The sequence below is a fragment of the Pleurodeles waltl genome, chromosome 1_2, assembly GCF_031143425.1.
Source record: "Pleurodeles waltl isolate 20211129_DDA chromosome 1_2, aPleWal1.hap1.20221129, whole genome shotgun sequence".
Classification (NCBI taxonomy): domain Eukaryota; kingdom Metazoa; phylum Chordata; class Amphibia; order Caudata; family Salamandridae; genus Pleurodeles; species Pleurodeles waltl.
The window spans coordinates 1,291,236,940-1,291,261,374 of record NC_090437.1 but is presented as its reverse complement, the minus strand read 5'-3'; positions in this window follow the sequence as shown (position 1 = coordinate 1,291,261,374).

Genomic DNA, 24,435 nt, shown 5'->3' with positions numbered 1-24,435 from the left:
AGCTGACCCTTAGGGGACTTTTTAGAGGCACATGCCTAAAATTTATTTTACTATGATCCAAATTTATCATGCTTTTCCTAGGCACAACCCTAGCATGAGACTACCTCTGCTGTAGGGCTCACTGATCTTGCAACAAATGTCCAAAGCCTGACCTAGGATAGATTCAACCCAGCCCTATCTATCTCTTAGGGGAACAAACCCAACATATTAGATGTTTCAAAAGGCTTTCTGAAATTGGGTGCTTCCCTAGTCCTATCTGACTTCCATAGACAATAGTCTACTGACAGGTATCTCTATGTTTCTACAGGAAGTTCTATTGCATATTTGGGAGTCCACCTTGTGTGAATGCTGAAGAATCCTCTGACCTTTTTCGGGGAATTACCCCTCATCAGCCAAGCTAGCTTGAATTCAGTGGCACAGTGAGCACAGGACCCACATCTGGGCATCCCCTTCCCACTTAAGGCTGGACTATTCCCATGGGGAGCAGGGTCAAGACTGATTTGCAAATGGCTGGTCCAAACTGGGGTGGCTTGGTGGGCAACAAATGGTGGATTAAACCCAGGTCTCTGTGATTGAAGGTGAACGTTTGCATTGTTCAGCATCCCATCCATCATCTGTTCTTCTGCTGCCTTTGAGTAAGTCACACGCTGCCTACAGGCCGCAAGTTGAAACTGCTATGGATGCAACCCAGCCATGAAACTTTCTCAACAGAATGTTTTGGAAATAAATAACATAATTTAGAGACTGCAGCAAATAATGTAAAATAATCATACATTTCAAGGTGGCCATAGTGATACACATCTGAGCAAGAATGACCCACAATATAAGTACACAATCATGCAAAGCAAAAATGACACACGTGCCACTACACGTCCTCATTTACTTCAATTGTTTCAATAAAAAATGGGCAATTGTAATAAGTTACATAGCAACACACCAATACACAAGGATGCCCTTAGCACAATGGGACTACACTGAATGATTGGCACACAACAATGACCCACAAGGACACACAGATCAGGCCAACTCACATGGAGGGGAAGGCTCACTGATGCAGGATGTGCAGATGAAGCAAGACACTCAGCATTTTTGAGGAACAGGTGTTGCATAGATTTCCCACCTACCACATGTGATCCGACACAATCGATGAACTGAAGGTAAAGTGCGTTAAATGAGTCCTCTGAGTTTGCTTACTCATATTGTATCCAATAATTACTCAACAACTCAAATACAATGAGTGGAAATACCTAGGAACTTAGGAGGCATCAAGGGGATTGACAATCAACAAAACCTTCAAATAATTGTTGTAATATGATCTGGGCTTTTTTAAAGTTATACTAGCTACCATATACATTATTTCGACTTCATTGGTTTTTATTTGTGATCGGTTTACCCCAGTGTGTCCGGACCAGGGTAGGGCTGACCGATTGGGTAGACGCATGGCAAAAGGGTGAGTGCGGCGAACCACGTCTGGATGGCACCTGTGCATCCATCCGTGTGTCCTGAGGACCAGCGTCACTGGTCCAGTGACCTGTGGAGTCTGGATCTCAAAGGCAAGCCTTGGAGAGCAAGAAGCACGTTTAACTGCAAAGTCCCAGTAGGAGGATTGGCTTGAGTAAAAGATACTGGACTACTCGCCCCATCTCATATACCATCTTCAGGATGTCTGCTTTTGTTTTTTATGAAGCACAGAAGAGTGAGCTGAAGAAAATAAGATCCCGGTTAATAGAAAAAAATATTTTTACTAAGCGCTTCAGTATAGAAAGTGGCTTGGCATGACAGATGGCCACCCAGCTTTGTCTTTTGAAATAATGCTGTATTTTGCAATTTACAGTGCAAGCAATACAAAAAGCATCCCTTTGCTTCGCACAGAGAACAAGCACAGGAGGTGTTATGAGAAATGCCTTCTGCAGCCAAAAAATATAAGAGCGTCCCCTAAGTGAAATTGTGGGCAATTTAAAAGGCAACGGGCAGGCCAGTGGCTGCAATTAAAACCCAATTGTTCTCTCTCTCTGGCACACAGTGGTCAGTGACAGTGATTTAAAGAGACCTGCCCTCTGCTAAATTGTTATTGATGGAATAAGGCTGGGTTGCTGAGTCAGGGACTCTTGTTAACCAATGGCCACACTGCAAAATAAAGGAGTGTGTGGAGTTAGGTCAGGGGTTGTGCAGCTGGGAAAATAAATACTGAGTTGCACTAGTGAACAACATGCCGATGCTAAACACTCTTGAACCTGACTCACAATAACATGGTTTCAGAATTTACAAAACTACTGCGCTAGGTTTACTCACTCATCTAGAGTAAATTTCCTAATATCATGGGATTCAAAAAGAATCTACAAGATTCACAAAGTTTCATGAATGCTCAAAAACTCAAAATGTAGGTGAACCATTCAGATAAGGAAATCACACACAAGCGCATTAACTCAGATCCTGATGGTGGAGGTACAGAATATCGATGTGCTAGAATAATATCAGCAAGTAAGAATATGTAAGTATAGATAAGTATGTGTAAGTGTGTGTTTAATATACTGAGCTAAACAACTCTGTACATTGAATTGAAGATATATCTACCTACTTACCTTTATGTACTTGCTTCTTTGATATTTTGGTCCACAATATTCTGGTACCTCGATATTCCCTACTTGATTATTCAGAATACAGCCAGGTGGCCTGACATGGATTGATAAATCTAACTTAAGAGTTGTGTAGCTCAAGCACCTTGAGTAGCCACCTGGCTTCATAAATCTAAAGTATTGCAACGCAGCATTGTGTTACTCTGCCGTGGGAAGGCCTTCCGTGGATGGACCGTGCATGTTCCCATGCATCCACCCATGGATTTGGGCTCATTCCCTGATGCACCATTACTTTTAGACCTGGAAGTGCATCAAAATCCTCCCCCTCCCCAGAAGAGGCGTAATGAGGAGAAATATATTTATTTCTCCTTGTTAGTTCGACTTTCTATATGCATTCTGCAACACACATAGAAAGAGGAAAATGCCTCTCAGAGTTGTTTCTGTGCAGGAATATGCCCTGCTCAGCACAAAAACAATCCTGCTTACAACGCAGGTACCCTGGCTCCATAGTACAAGGGTGCACGTGTCAGTGCTAAGCAGCACATTGGCCCATATTTATACTTTTTTGGCGCAGCATTTGTGTCATTTATTGACATAAAAGCAGCGCAAACTTACAAAATACAATTGCATTTTGTAATTTTGCGCCGATTTTCATAAAAAAACGACACAAATGCGGCGCTAAAAAAGTATAAATATGGGCAATTGTGTGCCAGTGCAGAAAAAAGAGAGGAATGCGTCAGACGATGTTAAATTGTTAAATGTGCTGCATTCCTGCACTTTCTCTATCACGCAGTGCTGCAAGGTGATTTGCTGCTTTGCGCTGTGTGATTTTTTAATAGATATACCCCTATGTTTTCCAGAGGTTTACTTGCGTATAGTATAGAGCAGTTGCATAAAGAGACAGTAAGGGGCATATTTATAATCCGTCTGCGCCGAATGTGTGTCAAACATTTTGACGCACATTCGGCGCAAACCTTGCCCCATATTTAAACTTTGACGCCTGAGCCAGCGGAAATCAAAGTCCCTCTGTGTGCGTCATTTTCTGGATGTGGGAAACTGCCTTGCCTTAATGATATGCAGGTAGGCGTTCCCGTCCAAAAAATGACACAAACACCCGTGCGTCGAATTTATGCTACCGCACAAAAATCCCGCACGTCAGGGAGGTGGAGTCGGAAAATGACGCACAGCCCGATTTGCATCAAAAATTAACGCCTGGGTCAGGGCAGGCGTTAAAATGGGGCAAACACACCTGTATTTAATCAAAACACACAGAAGCAACAGCAGAGCAGCAAAAGGAAGACATGGAGGTGCTTCTCATTAAGCGTGCACGCAGAGGCAGAGCACAGCAACAACAACAGCAGCTTCCACAACACCAGCAGGGACCCCAAAGGCAAAGCAGAAGGCAGGAGAGGATATTCCGCACCAGGACAACCCTTCAAGGCCTCAGGGAACATGACATCATCCAGAGGTACAGGTTGAACTGGCAAGCCATTCCGCAGCTGCTGCGCAACATTGAGCCAAAGTTGACACCCAGCTTTCAGACACCCTGCACCATCCCCACAGAAACCAAGCTGCTAGCTGTACTACACATGTTGGCAAGTGGCTCCTTTCAAACCACTGGCGCCCTGGTTGCTGGGATCTCACAGCCATCATTCTCCACCTTCCCAAGGTACTGGATGCCATCATCAGACTCACACCCGCCACATCTGCTTCCCAAACACACAGCAGAAGCAGCATGAGACCAAACAGGGGTTTTACCTCATTAATGGATTCCCACACGTCCTTGGTGCCATTGACGGCACACATGTACGCCTTGTGCCACTTGCTGCAACTGAACATCTATACCGCAACAGGAAGCACACACACTCCATCAATGTGCAGGCCATTGTGGATCACCAAGGATTGATCACCAACATCGTGGCAAAGTATCCTGGGAGTGTACATGATTCATTCATCTTCGGTCACTGTACCATCAATCAACACTTCCAGGATGGACGATATGGCAATGGACTAATTGTTGGTAAGTACAGAAACCTACTTATATACTCACTGCACAGCAACCCTCTAGGACAAACAACACATACACCACAACAGCGCCATGTGAACAGGAACACACTGAGGTTGTGACACCGCTAGGCATGTCTGATAGGTCTGCAGTGAACATGTCACACATGTGAAATTAGTGTACAGTCAAATGTTAAGACGTCAATGATCACAACGGATGGAGAGGTTTGGCAAATTGTCACCTTGCAAAATGTAAGCGTCTCACTGATGTTTAAATGAATCCATTGCATATGTCTAAAGGTATGGGATGTCCATGGTACATAGATGCAAACGTTTTACCACCACTGTCAAATTGAATCTGTGTATGGAACTATCATCTCACCCCCAGTGAAGACGCAGGAACACCTGTATCACAAGTCACAATGCTAGGGAGTACACACTGTACTGCAACTCCCAAAACATACTGCTGACAACCGGTCAGCAGGCAAACACTCGTTCAGCCAAGGAAACAACCCAATGCTGATGGTACATCCTAGAAGCCTAGGAATCAACACAATAACTCAAAAGAGTCACAGACAACACAAGACAACTACTGCCATGCAAGGTGATATTAATGGGGCAAGCTACATCAACATGATCTCAATCATTTACTCTTTCAGCTGATCAGGGGTATGGGATCCAGCCATGGATTATGACACCATTTGGCAACCCAAGCACTGCAGCAGAGCGTGCCTACAATGAGGCATATAGGAGGACACGCACCATAGTCGAGAGGACCTTTGGCATCCTGAAGTCGAGATTCAGGTGCCTCAACATCACTGGTGGCAGCCTCCTAGTCTCACCAGAAATGGTCTGCAAGATCATTTTAACACGTGCCATCCTGCACAACATTTGTGTACGAAGGAACATTCCCCTATTAGAACCCGAGCCACAAATGCCTGAAGAGGAAGAAGAGGAGGATGCTGGCCATCAACATGACCGGGACCAACAAAACACAGCTGCTGGATTGCGTAGGTGCCAACAAATTGTCAATAATTTCTTTTGAAACAACTCACCATCACCACTGTGTCAACATATGTAAATAAACACCTATAATAATCACCATATCATGGTCTGGGTAATCATTTCTGCTCACCTTTATCTCTAACTATCAGAATAAGAGTGTAGCCTCATGGAGCATTGCTGATATACCGATCAGGACACAGAAACTTCCAAAGCAATTGTGATGCGTATTATACAACAGTCACATTCACACACACTGTAAATGACATATATCCTATACATTTCACCTTTGAAGGCCAATAGCAGAGGACCACACCTATTTCACACATACATGTTGGCAACATGGTTCATCGCAGCATATGGCGCATAAGTAAGACACCATCAGTCAATAAGGGAAAAAAAGTCTCATACATGAAGCAGTGGATGTGCTATATGTATATTTCTATTTATTTATAGTTTCTTTAGAAAATATGTATTGCTACTATGTCATAACAATAAAATACACACACTCTTTAAACCTGTTTGACTAAGTATTTTTTACCCATGATTCTAATTATGTATTGTATGTGCATATGTGTGTGTATTCATGTGTGTGTATATATATATATATATATATATATACAGATATATATCTATATATATATATATATGTATATATATATATATGTATGTATGTGTATATGTTGTTTCTGTGCTTGGAATGTTCGTGGATCATTGCATGGCTCCTGGGTGGGTTGTTATACTAGATATCTATGAATTCCTGCTCTCATCTTATCACACTCATCTACTCATCACTCTTATGTCATGTCTCTATCAAACTATCCTCCATTCTCACTCTGACTCATCCCAAATCCCTTCTACCACTTTCATCTCCTAAATATCTCTGCCTAAGCTCTTCCCTCCGCTTCCACATCTAACTCACCAAACCTCACTCTACTACTGTGACCTCCCACACAACCCTACTAAATTCTCCTGCATTTATCTCACCCTGTTACTATGCTCTCCCTAACTCTTCCACATACTCTTCCCCCCCCCACCCCCCTTTACTCATCCCAAGCCTTTGGGTTGAGTAAATGAAGGATATACTCCCAATTAACACTTCTGGATTTCTTTCCTCCTCCACCCCTCCATTATTCCAGTCAATCTAACTAACAAACTCTCATATCCGCGGCTCAAATTAACTCATAATAATACTAAAACTGTACTCATTGTTTAACAATACTAATCCATCACTAATTCTTGTTGGGTTCCAGAGCAGCGTGCTACTCATCGAAAAGCGCTTCGACGCCTCGTCAGGCGTAGTAAGCGCTATATAAATACAATTACAATACAATACAATACAATACAATACAATTGCATTGGTAACAGGAATGTATGACCAGACCCTTGACAGCAGTAAGTCGTACAGCACCTATCTTTGCAACGACTATCTGTGACTAGAATTCCATGTAAGCAGAACATAGAGCGCACAAGTGCCACACCTATGACAAGCATTGCGCACATGACATTCCATGTACGTCAGCCCATGTCCTAAGTCCCGACACACCCATGTTCCTGGTCTCACCCCACCTGGCTTAAGAGGCCCTGGAATGGTAATATGTGTACCCAGATATTCCCTCCTCTACACACAGACTAACAATATTAATCCAGTGTGCTTCACCCTTTAGTATGGTATGCCAGTGTCATTGTACATCTGTCTGCATGGATGTCAGGTAAAATAATGCACTGGCTTGTAGTCTCTAAGCCCTGTTATCACCTGTAGTTTGCTTCCCATGTGAAAGGTACTGTTGGCCATTTGAACTCAAATCTCACCTACAGGACTTGTGAGAAACTGATGCAGCACACACCTGTGAGCACCTCCATGCAGACCAGCCATTTGAACATGCACTGCCCTTGCAGACGCTTGGAACAGCATAGAAGCTGCCATTTTGTTGATCACACTGTTATGCATTGCTAGAAAAATAAGCTGTGTAATACAGCCCTTGGGTTTATGTGTCACCTTTCAAAACGCAGGCCAAACACAGTTTTCCATATCAACAGTCTTGTTCTTCCTCCGACCAGTCTTAGTCAGACCACTGAGTATGTACCTTGAGAAATTGCTGGATCCTGATTGACCCTGCATCCTGTCAGCCTGACTGGCACCTGTGCATTACCCTAAAGGTTCCTTGTGGCTACATATGTATCATAGTTGCTTTCCCACCCCTCACATTCCTCCGGGGGTACTTTGTCAGGTGGTTCTTCAATGCATACTCAAATAAGTTACTTAGCATAATCTGCTTATTTATTGTACCATAATTGGGAACTTGTCTCCAAATACCCAAATCATGGCCTATCCCTTGTCTGGGTCTCATGTATGCATGAGTGACAAAGTGTGACAGTGTACCATGGCTGTATGCAGGGATTGGGTATGGTGCCTCCAGCAGAACCATCAACGTCAGATAATGTGCATGAAAAGTCCACACATGTTAGGACCTTGACAGTTCACACGCTGAATCACATTGCTCACAACATATTGATGGGCTCTGTGGGCTTTATAGCTGCAAGATTAATCAACAAAGAGGCTATAATGTTCCCAGATGCTGTGGGAACTTAACAGGCCAACCTGTGTACAAATATTGTGATGATACCTGCCGGTACAAGACTCCTGAGATATGATCTCCATCAACACACCAAGGTTGCCCTGTTGACAGTCTCGATACACATCTGCAGTGACAGGGTGGGACCGTCCCCATGTAGGTTCTCATATCCTCATTGGCTTTACTTCCATTGATCTCTGAAGGATACTCAGTAGATACAGGAATAGCTGCCACTGACTCATGATGAGCCCTGGACGTAACTGTGACAACATAGACCCCTAAAAATATACAGGATCAACATTGGACCACACACATGAACCAGGCACCTCTGTGCAATTGATCACTGGAAATATGTGGCCACGTGCTGCTTGGTCTGCTGGTCCACCACTGCCACAGGAGAGTTGTGGCTCAGTCATATGACCACAACTGTGGCGTGATATTACAATTGTGGTTCACCTTTGGCTTTCCGTGTCAATAACGTGGTACCCACTTAGTCTGTACATGTGCCTGACTCATGGTGGTTTCACCAACAAGTGCCTAGGTAGCAGTATCCAAATTTCCAGGACAAGTGATGGGCAAGTTTTGGACCATTGACATGAACAAGTGTCTGCTATCTATCCGGTGCATGCTTTGTCATTTGTGGTGTTTACGTTACCCAGAAACTAGGAAGTGCACACAACAGATGTTGCTACATGTATGACTAACACATGTCCTTTCTCATTTCCACACTGCCCCACATCTGAAGGTTGGACACATTGACTCCACATTCATACAAGCATATTTGCAATGATGCATCCTGTGATGCTCACACAGTGGGTCAACAACTACATTAGTGGCCAATGCACACACATTGAGCCATAGGCATTGAGGTATTGTACTTATGTGCTTCACCTTGCTATCCTCTCCTAACGCCAAACATGCCCAATTTGTGTAATACAGATATGCAGGCCACACTTTAGGCCATCTAGTGCGTCAGTCAAGAGTGAAAATCCTGTACATGAAGTAGCGGATCATGGTCCGCAGTAGTATGATGTGTCACATGTGCCCATACACCGTCATGACCAAAGTGGGTGCAATCAGCCTATCTCAGTTTTGTCACAACTGTAATAAAACATTAAAATGGTAAAATGACCCAAACCCAGTTAATGCCTGAAATTGTGACGCATACGCGTCAACTAATGACACACAAGCGTAAAAAAATGATGCCTATGGCCGAAAAACGACACATAATGCCCTGAAATACCCATTGCCCCTGAGCTGTATCTTCCACACTGTACGTCAGAAAATTGGTTAAGTGTAAAACTATTTCCAAACATATGGATGCGGGCTCAATTCTACTCCTGTGCGTCGAAAAAAATGACGTGCAGACTGTATGCGTCAAAATATTTTGACGCATAACAATAAAAACGCCCGCCATTTTAGGCAGGAAGTGATGTAATAGGATATCCTGTTTACAGATTATGTACAGTGGGTGTACTGTCACTTTCACTTGGCAGTCCGTGATATTTCCTGACTGTGAGTCTGTGTTCAGAGTTTTGTCTGGTCAAATTGTGCTTTTGTCTCCTGTGTGGTCTATTTATTGTCTTTTTGTGAATAAAAACTTGTTGTAGTATCCTGTCTGAGTGTTTTTTGTGTACATTTGTGTTGCAAAGTATTGACTTTGTTTTGTTGGGAGTCCATTGTGGGTAGTGTTAGTTTGGGTATAGTTGGGCTGTGTTTGTTTTTTAGTTTAAGTTTTTCCTGTTCTACTTTCCTCCTATTCCCCTTTGTTCCCCTTTACCCCCTATTTCTATGTTGCTGCAAAGATGTTGGGTAGGCCTTGTCTTGGCAAGATGGGTGAGGAGGAGCTGGGTGGATTTACATGGCTGGTGTGCCATTTCCTACCCCTAATGATTGAGGGAGGTTTGCGGGTGATACAGGGGTATCACACTGAGGCACGGAGGCTCAGGTGGGCAAAGGTGTTGCATCATCTGCAACAGATTTATCGGACACCAAGAAACGACCACCAGCTGAAGAACCGCTGGGCTGACCTTATCTCCAAGGAGCAAGATCTGCTGGACCCCCTGGGGATTGTGATTGGTGGCCCTGTTGGTGAGTACAAATACTGTAAATGTGCATGTTTAAATGCTCTGTAATGACATCAGCTGATTTTTACAATATCTGCCGGCAATGTTGTTGAGTGTGTGGAATGCTACTGAAACATACAGGGTCATATATCTACTTTGTTAAGGACCACAATTGCTAGCTGTTAGGAAGCAAGAGCTCCGCAAACTTACTGAATACATTTGCATAATGTAAGTTAGTGCTGCCTTTGTGTCAAACATCAACACAAATCAGGAGCCAATTATGGATAGATATAGGCCATAGTTGCCTGTGAGGTACAGAAATTTCCAAATAATTACCATCATTTGTTGACGAACAGCTAGACTGACTTTTGATACACTACATGAGGCTGAAAATGAGTGCAGGTTTCACGTCAATTGATGATAGCAATGTGGCCTAAACATATGTCTCATGTGTGTCTGGTGAGTGTGTAAGGAAAGCGATCATAGAAATTCCAAAAATCTTGGGGATTATTGTGTCCCTCCTTCATTTTGGATACATGGCTGATCTGGATTTGAACACATAGGGAACAAGTTCTAGCTGCGCTCAGCTAACATCTTAGACTGGTATTTGGAGTTTGTTGTGCCACATTTCGATTAGGGATGGCTGGCCAAAGGTATGCACATGGGTTCACATCTCTATGGTTGGTGCAACTCCTCATAGCTGTGCCACATCAAATGAAGAAACTGTAACATGAGGGCTAACAACTGTCCCTGCCCCTCTGTACATTGTACCTGTGTGTCATAAATTTGTCATGGTCACAATGGCTGGTTGACTGGTAATGCAGTCCTCATGGAAAGTGGCTTTGGATGTCTCTCTTGGATACACATGATGAGACGAATACACTCCATTATTATGACTGCTCACTAATGAAGGAGCATGTTTGCCACGACATGAAAGTTAGGGCCACTGCATGTGTGCAGATATGTGTGTATCACTCACTAGAGACCCATGGTATGTACGTGTTAGCCGTGCTATATAGGATGCAGTATCATCATGTCTGAGAGGCTTTACTTTCTGATGTAATCTTACACAATATATTTGTCTTTGGAATTGTTGTACAGTGCACAGACATTGAGCACATTTCTCCCTTCCATGCCTTACAGGTGGACAGGCACCCTACACTATTGGAGAGGTGGCTCGATTTGAGGACCCAGACAACTCCAGTAAGTGTTGATATGTCTGTTATGTGTTGTGTTAGCTGGTGATGTGTGATGGACTCCTGTGTGTTGGACACATAGCAAAGTGTGATGCGCTGGCCAATCTTTTGTTTTGTTCCATGAGTGGAATATCATTTTTTCACCATCTTTGAGTTGGCCAATCCTTATCCTATTTTCTTATTTAGGTATTCTAGGTCAGTCCTGTAGGCACCGCAATGTGAATAGAGATGAGTCATGTGGATGAACTTGAATCAGAAAGAGTCACACTGGACCAAATTTGTGAAATAGTCAGCCAGTCATGCCCAAATTCTCACAGAATGGGGCTGCCAAATGCTTACCCACAGACTTCTGCTTCCCAATTCACTAATGTACTTATTAAACTGTAGGTTGAACTTCCTAGCAGCATGTAGCTCCACATGTAGTGCTAAGAGCATGTGGCACTTGAGTGCAATGGCCTAGGTGTGCATGCAACTCATGGCCAGGGGTGTCCTTGCATCTCTCTGTTTGTTGTAAGTCATGGCTTTACTGGTAGTAAATGATGTTGACAAAGGACTGCATTTCTATACATGAGTGGAGCTGGGATTGGTCAAGGGTTTGCTGTCTCCTATTTGGAGATCCTCCTTACATGTTGTGTGTGTGCTGAGCCAAACACATGTCCAGCTTTCCTAAGCTTCCTGGGTGTCCTTCTTGTTGTTACTATTAGATGTTAGTCCACCCCCCCCACCCTCATCACAGGCATAGGTTTGTGAATAGTGTTCCTAGGACTGATGATACAAGTTTGGTACACAGACATGTAAATCAGTGAATCTTTTGTCTGAACCTAGTATACACACTCATGTTTCACACATTGCAGATCTTGTGGCCCTAGATTTCCATCCCGTACAATGACATTTGTAGCCCTGGCAGTGGTGGAGGATGTGCAGCATGATTGTTAGCTGACAACTGGCAGAACTATGATGCCAAAATCATGGCTGTTGTTACCCATCTTGTAGGGTTTGGATGTGCTATGTGTGATAGGACCTTTGTAGGCTGGCTTGCCATGTACTTCCTCAGGGACAATCAATGATCTGTATGATGATATGAGCTGTTACAAGTACAATAGATGTATTTTCTGATTTACTTCTTGTGCCATTTCACACAATGCAGTACCTAATGTTAGATTTTCTATTTGTCTTCACAGCTGCTAAAATGACACCCATCCAGGTCAGGGAGTTTCAATGGCGGGCAACGAGGTACCAACATATACTTCAAGTCGAGTCTGGGTACCAAAAAATGGCCAGAAGATATCGGCATGAACGAGCCTCCGGAGCCTGGAGGCCATTTCCACAAGGCAGACCTTCTTTGCTCACCACAACCACCACCAGCACCACCACCACCACTACCACCCAGGTGGCGCCACCGGCAGCTGTGACCGTTGCCGGAACATCCACAGCAAGTGCTCCAGGCCCAAGCACAGCACCACCTGCAGGGCAGCCCACAGCCATGGACACTACACAGCCCCATACTTCCTTGGCTGACACCCAGACCACCCCAGCTGCAGTCATTGACCAAGCTGCTTTTGGACAAATGCAGCGAAAATTGGACAGTGTCCTTCGGAAGATGAGTCCACTGCGGCAGGAGGTGTGACAGGTGAACCGGCGGGTGTGTTCAATCAAGAGGACCCTCCGGAGGGCCAACCTGTAGCTGAATATACGGACATGATTCCCTCCCCTCCCTCCTCTTTCCTGGTTCTTATACTTTGTGGGTTTAGTGGGCTTAGTGTTAGGTTAGTATAGGATGTTAGTTTAGTTAGTGTTAGTGGATGGGGGTCCTGAATATTTCTACTGTTTATTTTTACGTGTGTGGGTGGGTGGGTGGGTGGTGGGCAATGTTGGGGTTCTTGTGTGTTTATAAAAAAGAAATTAACAAAAAATAAAAAAATTAAAACAAAAAAAAAAAAAAATATATATATTTGTTTAGTATAGGTTAGTATGTGTTTAGGTTAGCATCTGTTGTCCTCCATGTGTCCCGTCTCATAAGGGGGATGAGGGGTTGATGTTTAGAACGTTTTGTTAAATGTGATAAGTAAGTTTAGCTTAGGTTAGTTAGGGACAGTTGTGGGTAATGAGTACTTAGAGTAGATTAGGGTAGGTAAGACTTTTCCCCAAATTTTCACTTCTGTCTTTACTGTTTAATAAATCTGTAGGTAACCCTTTACAGTATGTGTGACATGCTTGTGGATTAGGGCCTTGGCATGAGTGTACAGTGTTTCTTTTGTATTACATTTTGTGTCCTATGCTGCTAACAAATCACAACTGAGCTGTAACATTGACAGCTACCCCAAAGATACCTTGCAAAGATTTGGCCATTCATTGCAACCACCAATCACAGTTACTATGGATCTCAAAGTCTATTTTTTTCGTGATGTATGTTTTCAATGTCACATACAGTGCTTCCAGATTTAGGATTGGGGCACTGTGTTATGTCTGACTGCAGTCTCGTGTCCAAGGAAACCCTTATAAGGTGAGTGGTAGTAAGCTCTCTTGTAGTATAGTGTATATAACTCACATAGATCATTTGTTACACTGTTCGGCATGATTACTTATTTGGATGTAAACTCACACACCTCCATTCATGCAGTTTGGTGACTGTTCGCTTATATTTGTGGGCAATGTTACATGTGTTAGTTTTGCATTGAAGCAACATTTTGAAGGCACTATTTTATGGTTTAGATATCCCTTGCGGAAGGATTGATCTGCCCAACACAGCATTATGGTGTATAGTTTCTCTTTTCCTCAGATATGGATATGCCATAGTTTGCATCCCCACCCGCACCTCCTTGGCCAGCTCTCGCTGTACTCCGACTACAGTTCTCTCAAAGCTGATGCCAGTGTCGTCAGAGTCCTCAGCTGTGTTGGAGCTGGCAGGTCGTACAATTGGGGTGGTGGGTGGATCCTCTGCGATGGCTGCTTGTTCTGTGCTCCTCCTTGTAACTGAAGGTGGGGTCAGAGGGTTCTGATGTTTGTCAGCTCGTCATCCATGTCATCAGGGTAGTCCTGGACAGGCATATCCGCAGGAGATCCATCGTCCCGCTGCAATGAAATAGGGTACAATTAGTGTGTCTGTGTTGTGGCATTTGTGATCTGACATGCCTGCCTTGTGATGATTTTCACATTGTGATCTTGGTTCCTGTTCATTGATCCAGTCTTTCAGATGGGCATTCTCCCAGGCCTATACCCCACCTGCATGTCACATGTATTGTGGTCAGTTTGTGGACTTGTCAGCATCATCTCCTCTAGGTGTTGGTTTTGGCCAAATAGTGAAATGCCACCTTCTTGTCCTACTCAACCCTCCCCCTACTTCCATTCTCATGGTGAGACCTTTCACTGGTTGTTGGTGCTCTGATGGCACTAGCAACACACTTAACAATCTGGACCTGCCCCAGTCTCTGATCTTTCACATCCACCTATATGTAGTTGAAATGTAGTGTATACTATGCATAGCATTGTTATGGCAAAATATGGATGTCAGCATTGGTAATGTGTACAGCTGATGTTGGGGAATGTGTAGTACATTGGATTGCCCTGATAGTCGTAGCAGTGTTCTATTTCCTCCTCTGACTGTGCAGGTGTATTTCAGTGACCAGTTACATGTGTCCTCCCCATCAATGCTGTTTTCTGAGCAGTATGACATTTGGGATGTTGCATTGTGACCCAGGCACAGGATGGACCCTGACATATGCAGCATGGGTGTGACCTTAGTGCTGTGTACCTCCTAATGTTGATGACATTGGCTGATGTTTGCGGCAACTATGGGCATTCACATTTGACAGGACTGGAACATTTGTCTTGTTTCAGGGGATTGTTAACGTTGTCATCCTAAACTCTCTAATTTGGGTGTGTATGATCCATGGGGACGTTACTGCCATTGGCTACTTGACCAGCACACACAGCGGAGGTGGTAGTGGCAACTGTTGTCAATGTTACATTCCAGTTGTCGGTATGGCTAGAGGTTGTTATTTGGGACCTAGTTAATGTAGGGAGTATAGTGGCTGACGTGTGATGGGATGTCAGTTTGACGTTGTGCCCTTCCTTCCTGGCGTGGCTTTACCTTTGCAATATCGTTGGCATGGCAGCATACCCCCATGGAAAGGTTGTTGGTGTTGTGTAATGGTGTGCCCCAAGCTTTCTCAGAACAGGCCATGCTCCCGTGCCGTGCCCCTTTACCCATGCCACTCCATGTATATGATGACTTACATGCATTGTGTAGTAGGTATGTCCACCACCCCGGTTGCAGTTAACATTAGTGCATTTTAATTCCCCATGAGACTTACCCTGCATGTGCGTTGTCTCCTGGTAGTCTGCGCTGTCCTGTCCTTGGATCCCTGTGACGATCTCCTCAGGGATGATGGCTGCAACCATCTCCTCCCTGTGATACAGAGCCTCTTCAGGTGCTGGACTCCCACCTCCAGTCTGCAGTGCTGCCTTTCTGTTCCTGGCCATCTTTTCCTTGGTCCTGCGCTTGTAGTCATGCCAGCGTTTCTTGCACTCGATGACTGTTCTGCGTTCTTCTGCCACACTGTTAATTTTGTCAACTATTTGTTGCCATATTGCCTCTCTCCTACTGATTGGCAACTCTGAGGTGACAAACAGTTGGTGCTGGTGTTCCGTCACCTCTTTCACCAGAATTTCCTGCTCCTCTTCACTGAAGCGTCACTTTCTTTTCTTCTTTTCCCTGTTGTGGGTCTTGTGTGGGTCCTCCTGGCTGGTTCCTGGTCTGTTGTCATCTTCGTGGATTCTGTACAGGCATCTGGGATCCATTTTGTCTCTCCTCTGCTGAAATGGCTGTGTTTGCGGTGAATTTTGACGCTATTGCGTAAAAAAATGGCGCATATTTGGCTTGCGGTGTCGTAAATCGGCTCACAGTCATTTCCGCCGCGTTAACGTCATTTTCCTTTACAACGTGACGCTGCGGTGTGCATCAAAGAAAATGACTCACACCTGTAGTATGCGCCGCTGTGCGTCAAAGTATAAATTTGACACCCGCACGGCGCTCAGAAATGGCGTTAGCCGGTGGTAATATTTTTGACGCAAAACTGCACAGTGCAGTTTTGCGTCAAAAAGTCAAAATATGGGCCTAAATGTTTTGGTAGTTGCTACAGAATGTGTTTTATTACACTGCATGCTTGTACTTTAAATTCTCATTAAAGCATAGCAAAATAAAATGCTGTAGGAGGCTGGCCTGGCTTGTAGTGGGTACCAAGGGGTACTTACACCTTGCACCAGGTCCAGGTATCCCTTATTAGTGTAGAGGGGTGTCTAGCAGCTTAGGCTGATAGAAAAGGTAGCTTAGCAGAGCAGCCTACGCTGAACTAGGAGACGAGTGAAGCTCCTACAGTACCACTAGTGTCATATGCACAATATCATAAGAAAACACAATACACAGATATACTAAAAATAAAGGTACTTTATTTTTATGACAATATGCCAAAGTATCTTAGTGAGTACCCTCAGTATGAGGATAGCAAATATACACAAGATACATGTACACAATACCAAAATATGCAGTAATAGCAATAGAAAACAGTGCAAACAATGTATAGTCACAATAGAATGCAATGGGAGCACATAGGGATAGGGGCAACACAAACCATATACTCTAGAAGTGGAATGCGAACCACGAATGGACCCCAAACCTATGTGAGCTCGTAGAGGGTCGCTGGGACTATAAGAAAACAGTGAGGGTTAGAAAAATAGCCCGCCCCAAGACCCTGAAAAGTGGGTGCAAAATGCACCTAAGTTCCCCAAAGAGCACAGAAGTCGTGATAGGGGAATTCTGCAAGAAAGACCAACACCAGCAATGCAACAACAATGGATTTCCAGATGAGAGTACCTGTGGAAGAAGGGGAACAAGTCCAAGAGTCACAATCAAGTTGGGAGTGGGCAGATGCCCAGGAAATGCCAGCTGTGGATGCAAAGAAGCTGCCACCGGACGATAGAAGCTGTGGATTCTGCAAGAACGACAAGGGCTAGAAACTTCCCCTTTGGAGGATGGATGTCCCACGTCGTGAAGAGACTTGCAGAGGTGTTTACGTGCAGAAAGACCGCAAACAAGTCTTGCTAGCTGCAAGGGTCGCGGTTAGGGTTTTTGGATGCTGCTGTGGCACAGGAGGGACCAGGATGTCGCCAATTGCATGAGGAGACAGAGGGGGCGTCCAGCAAGACAAAGAGCCCACTCAGAGTCACTTCGAAAGAGTTGCTGAGTTCAAGGGATCTCGCTTGTCGTGCTGAGAGGAGACCCAGAGGACCGGTGATGCAGTCTTTTGGTGCCTGCGGTTGCAGGGGGAAGATTCCGTCGACCCACGGGAGATTTCTTCAGAGCTTCTAGTGCAGAGAGGAGGCAGGCTACCCTCACAGCATGCACCCCCAGGGAAAACAGTCGAGAAGGCGGCAGGATCAGCGTTACAATGTCGCAGTAGTCGTCTTTGCTACTTTGTTGCAGTTTTGCAGGCTTCCAGCGCGGTCAGCAGTCGATTCCTTGGCAGATGGTGAAGAGAGAGATGCAGAGGAACTCTGATGAGCTCTTGCATTCGTTATCTAAACAATTCCCCAAAGCAGAGACCCTAAATAGCCAGAAAAGGAGGTTTGGCTACTTAGGAGAGAGGATAGGCTAGCAACACCTGGAGGAGCCTATCAGAAGGAGTCTCTGACTTCACCTGCTGGCCCTGGCCACTCAGAACAGTCCAGTGTGCCAGCAGCACCTCTGTTTCCAAGATGGCAGAGGTCTGGAGCACACTGGAGGAGCTCTGGGCACCTCCCAGGGGAGGTGCAGGTCAGGGGAGTGGTCACTCCTCTTCCCTTTGTTCAGTTTTGCGCCAGAGCAGGGCTGGGGAATCCCTGAACCGGTGTAGACTGGCTTATGCAGAGATGGGCACCATCTGTGCCCATCAAAGCATTTCCAGAGGCTGGGGGAGGCTACTCCTCCCCAGCCCTGATACCTTTTTCCAAAGGGAGAGGGTGTAACACCCTCTCTCTGAGGAAGTCCTTTGTTCTGCCTTCCTGGGCCAAGCCTGGCTGGACCCCAGGAGGGCAGAAACCTGTCTGAGGGGTTGGCAGCAGCAGCAGCTGCAGTGAATCCCCGGGAAAGGTAGTTTGGCAGTACCAGGGTCTGTGTCAGAGACTCGGGGGATCATGGAATTGTCTCCCCAATGCCAGAATGGCATTGGGGTGACAATTCCATGATCTCAGACATGTTACATGGCCATGTTCGGAGTTACCATTGTGACGCTATACATGTGTCGTGACATATGTATAGTGCACGCGTGTAATGGTGTCCCCGCACTCACAAAGTCTGGGGAATTTGCCCTGAACAATGTGGGAGCACCTTGGCTAGTGCCAGGGTGCCCACACACTAAGTAACTTAGCACCCAACCTTTACCAGGTAAAGGTTAGACATATAGGTGACTTATAAGTTACTTAAGTGCAGTGGACGTTATTTCACTCAGGCTGCACTGGCAGGCCTGTGTGAGAATTGTCAGATCTCCCTATGGGTGGCACAAGAAATGCTGCAGCCCATAGGGATCTCCTGGAACTCCAATACCCTGGGTACCTCAGTACCATATACTAGGGAATTATAAGGGTGTTCCAGTATGCCAATATAACTTGGTGAAATTGGTCACTAGCCTGTTAGTGACAATTTGGAAAGAAATAAGAGAGCATAACCACTGAGGTTCTGGATAGCAGAGCCTCAGTGAGACAGTTAGTCATAACACAGGTAACACATACAGGGCACACTTATGAGCACTGGGGCCCTGGCTGGCAGGGTTCCAGTGACACATACAACTAAAACAACATATATACAGTGAAATATGGGGGTAACATGCCAGGCAAGATGGTACTTTCCTACCCACCCACCCCCCCCACCCCCCCAAACGAAGGACAAGAAGACTAGCCATGACCTGATGAGTCTTCATTGTCTAAGTGGAAATATCTGGAGAGTCCATCTGCATTGGAGTGGGTACTCCCAGGTCTATGTTCCACTGTATAGTCCATTCCCTGTAGGGATATGGACCACCTCAACAATTTAGGGTTTTCACCTTTCATTTGTTTTAGCCAAAGTAGAGGTTTGTGGTCTGTCTGAATAATGAAGTAAGTGCCAAACAGGTATGGCCTCAACTTCTTCAGTGCCCAGACCACAGCAAAGGCCTCCCTCTCTATGGCAGACCAACGCTTTTCTCTAGGGGTCAACCTCCTGCTGATAAAAGCAACAGGTTGATCCTGGCCCTCAGAATTAAGTTGTGATAAGACTGCCCCTACCCCTAATTCAGATGCATCAGTTTGGCAATGAATTGTTTGGAGTAACAGGGGCTTTTCAGGACAGGTGCAGAGCACATGGCCTGCTTCAGCTCCTCAAAAGCTTTCTGACAGTTTGCTGTCCATAATACCTTTTTAGGCATTTTCTTAGATGTGAGGTCATTAAGAGGGGCTGCAATGGAGCCATAGTTCTTTATGAACCTCCTGTAGTACCCAGTGAGGCCTAAAAAGGCTCTCACCTGAGTCTGAGTTGTAGGGGGAACCCAATCTATAAAAACTTGGTGCAATCTGTTCTCCACCTACCAGGTGTCCCAGATAAACCACTTTCCCCTGCCCTATCTGGCACTTTGAAGCCTTGATAGTGAGGCCTGCCTTTTGCAGGGCCTCCAAAACATTCCATAGGTGGACCAGGTGATCATCCCAGCTGGAGCTAAAGACAGCTATATCATCTAGAAATGCTGCACTAAAAGCCTCCAACCCTTGCAGGACTGTATTCACCAACCTCTGAAAAGTGGCAGGTGCATTTTTCAAACCAAAAGGCATTAATGTGAATTGGTAGTGCCCTCCAATGGTTGAAAATGCAGTTTTTGCTTTTGCATCCTCTGATACCTTGATCTGCCAATACCCTGCAGTCAAATCAAAGGTGCTTAGATACTTGGCAGATGCCAGTGTATCTATTAGCTCATCTGCCCTGGGTATGGGGTGAGCATCAGTTTTGGTTACCTGGTTGAGACCTCTCTAATCTACACAAAATCTCATTTCCTTCTTTCCATCTTTGGAATGAGGCTTTGGTACAAGTACCACAGGAGAGGCCCATGGACTTTCAGAGTGCTCAACCACTCCGAGTTCAAGCATTTTCTGTACCTCTTGTTTTATGCATTCTCTGGCATGGTCAGGCTGCCTATAGATCTTACTTTTGACAGGCAAGCTGTCTCCAGTATCTATAGTGTGCTCACACCAGGAAGTGGTGCCTGGCACAGTAGAAAAGAGTTCAGAAAACGGACCCAGGAGATTTATGCAGTGGTCTTTCTGCTCAGCAGTGAGACAATCTGCCAAAACTACACCTTCCACTAGAGCATCTTGTTCTGTGGAAGAGAAGAGATCAGGGAGAGGGTCACTCTCTTCTTCCTGTCCTTCATCTGTTGCCATGAGCAGGGTGAGATCAGCCCTGTCATAGTAGGGTTTCAGGCGATTGACATGGAGCACCCTAAGGGGACTCCTGGCAGTACCTAAGTCAACCAAGTAGGTGACTTCTCAACAATAATGTGGGGACCACTCCATTTGTCTTGGAGTGCTCTTGGGGCCACAGGCTCCAAGACCCACACTTTCTGCCCTGGTTGGTACTGAATCAGAACAGCCTTCTGGTCATGCCATTGCTTTTGAAGCTCTTGGCTGGCCTGAAGGTTTTTACTGGCCTTTTTCATGTACTCAGCCATTCTGGATCTTAGGCCAAGTACATAGTCCACTATGTCTTGCTTAGGAGCTTTTAAAAGTTGTTCCCAACCCTCCTTCACAAGTGTTAGAGGACCTCTTACAGGGTGTCCAAATAGGAGTTCAAAGGGGCTGAAGCCCACTCCTTTCTGGGGTACCTCCCTGTAAGCAAAAAGGAGGCAAGGTAATAGGACATCCCATCTCCTGCGGAGTTTTTTCAGGGAGTCCCATTATCATTCCTTTGAGAGCTTTGTTAAATCTCTCCACCAGTCCATTTGTTTGTGGATGATAGGGTGTGGTGAACTTGTATGTAACACCACATTCCTTCCATATGGCCTTTAAGTAAGCAGACATGAAATTGCTTCCCCTGTCTGATACCACCTCTTTTGGGAAGCCCACCCTGGAAAAGATTCCCAGGAGGCCTTTGCCACTGCAGGAGCTGTAGTGGTCCTTAGAGGAATTGCTTCAGGATATCTGGTGGCATGGTCCACTACCACCAAGATAAACCTATTGCCTGAAGCAGTAGGAGGGTCAAGGGGGCCAACTATGTCAACCCTACCTGGCAGTGGAATAAGGGGTGCCTTTGGTGTGCCACCTGTTTTGCCACTGGCTTGACAGGTTTCACAGGACTTACAAAATTCCTTTGTGTCCTCTGACATTCTAGGCCAATGAAACAAGGGGACAAGCCTGTACCAAGTTTTCATTTGCCCCAAATGTCCAGCTAAGGGAATGTCGTGGGCTAGAGTTAGGAGGAACTCTCTGTATTGCTGAGGAATCACCAATCTCCTGGCAGCTCCAGGTTTTGGATCCCTTGCTTCAGTATACAAGAGGTTGTCCTCCCAGTAAACTCTGTGAGAGTCACTGACATCCCCATTTGCTTGTTTGACAGCTTGCTGTCTTAGACCCTCTAGTGTGGGACAGGTCTGCTGTGCCACACTCAGCTCCTCCCTGGCAGGCCCCCCTCCACCCAAAAGCTCAGCAGTGTCTGCTTCCAGCTCCTCTGGTGTAGGTTCTGCACAGGGTGGAAATTCTTCTTCCTCAGAAGTAGAATCCACTGTAGAGGGAGGGATAGTAGGTAGTGTTTTACCTTTACTAACCCTAGCTTTAGGGAGCACTTGGTCCATTGTTTCAGGATCCAAGTCACCCTGTCCTTTTTGCTTTTTGGCCTGAGCCCTTGTCAAAGCAAAAATATGCCCTGGAATGCCCAGCATTGCTGCATGAGCCTCCAACTCCACTTCTGCCCAAACTGATGTCTCTAAATCGTTCCCTAGTAGACAGTCTACAGGTAAATCTGATGCAACCACAACTTTCTTTGGACCAGTAACCCCCCCCCCAGTTAAGATTCACAACAGCCATGTGGTGGCTAAGAGTGTTGTTATGAGCATCAGTCACTTGGTACTGGTGACCAAGTAGGTGTTGTTCATGGTGGACCAGTTTCTCTATTATGATGGTAACACTGGCACCTGTGTCCCTATAGGCCTGAACCTCAACACCATTTATTAGGGGAAGTTGCTTGTACTTATCCATGTTAAGGGGACAAGCAACCAAGGTGGCCAAATCAATGGCCCCCTCAGAGACTAACACAGCCTCTGTGGTCTCCCTAACAAGACCAACCCCAACGAAATTACCAAAGTGAGCCCAGCTACTCCCTTGAATTGGCTATTAGTAGGTTTGCTCCCACCACCACTGCTATTACTAGGGGCACTAGGTGTAGCAGCAGGGGTTGTAGTGGTAGGAGGCTTGGTGCTTTTCTTTGGGCAACTGGGATCAGTTGTCCAATAGCCTTTTATTGTACATAAATAGCACCATGGTTTCTTTTCTTTATTTTGATTTGAAGAGGATTTGGGCCCACCACCCCCACCAGAGTGTTTTTGTGGGCCTGATGAAGACTCATTTTTAGATTTGTCCCCACCCTTGTCAGAAGACTTACCATCTTTCTTCTTGCCATCCTTGTCACCCCTGTATGAACTTTTCTGTTCACCGTTGTTCTGACCCATTTGTCTGCCTTCTTTCCCAATTCTTGGGGAGAGGTCAGATCAGAGTCTACCAGGTACTGGTGTAACACATCAGACACACAATTATTAAGAATATGCTCTCTCAGGATTAAGTTATACAGGCTTTCATAGTCAGAAACTTTACTGCCATGTAACCACCCCTCCAAGGCCTTCACTGAATGGTCAACAAAGTCTACCCAGTCTTGTGAAGACTCCTTTTTGGTTTCTCTGAACTTCATCCTGTACTGTTCAGTGGTTAAGCCATAACCATCTAGGAGTGCATTCTTAAGAACTGTAACATTATTGGCATCACTTTCCTTAACAGTAAGGAGCCTATCCCTACCCTTTCCACTGAAAGATAGCCATAGGATAGCAGCCCACTGCCTTTGAGGGACCTCCAGTACAACACAGGCCCTTTCAAGTGCAGCAAACCACTTGTTAATGTCATACCCCTCCTTGTAAGGGGGACCTATCATGTGCAGATTCCTAGAATCATGCTCTTTTGCAAGATGACTATTTGGAATACTGCTGCTGCCACCATGGGGTCCAAACCCCAACCTCTGTCTTTCTTTTTCTAAGTCAAATGCTTCCCTGTCTAAATCCAGCTGTTGCTTTTTAAGCTTCAGCCTGGACTCTTCCACTCTCAATCTATTGAGTTCCCTTTCTAACATTGGGGGTCATTCAGACCCCGGCGGGCAGCGGGAGCCGCCCGCCTGGCGGGAACCGCCGAATGACCGCACTGCGGTCAAAAGACCGCGGCGGCCATTCTGTGTTTCCCGCTGGGCTGGCGGGCGACCGCCAGAAGGCCGCACGTCAGCCCAGCGGGAAACCCCTTCCCACGAGGATGTAGTGGGAAGGGTGCGACGGGTGCAGTTGCACCCGTCGCGAATTTCAGTGTCTGCAATGCAGACACTGAAATTCTATGTGGGGCCCGCTTACGGGGGCCCCTGCAGTGCCTATGCCATTTGCATGGGCACTGCAGGGGCCCAGGGGCCCCACGACACCCCTCACCGCCATCCTGTGAACAGGATGGCGGTGAGGGGGTCGGAATCCCCCATGGCGGCGCAGCAAGCTGCGCCGCCATGGGGGATTCCTCAGGGCATCGGAAAACCGGCGGGACACCGCCGGTTTTCCTGTTCTGACCGCGGCCAAACCGCCGCGGTCAGTATGCCCTGCGGGGCACCGCCAGCCTGTTGGCGGTGCTCCCGCTAACCCCGGCCGCCGGGGTCGGAATGACCCCCATTCTGTCTTCAGGAAGGGTGGGTTGGGCATGCCTTGACACAGAAGAATGGTGTGAA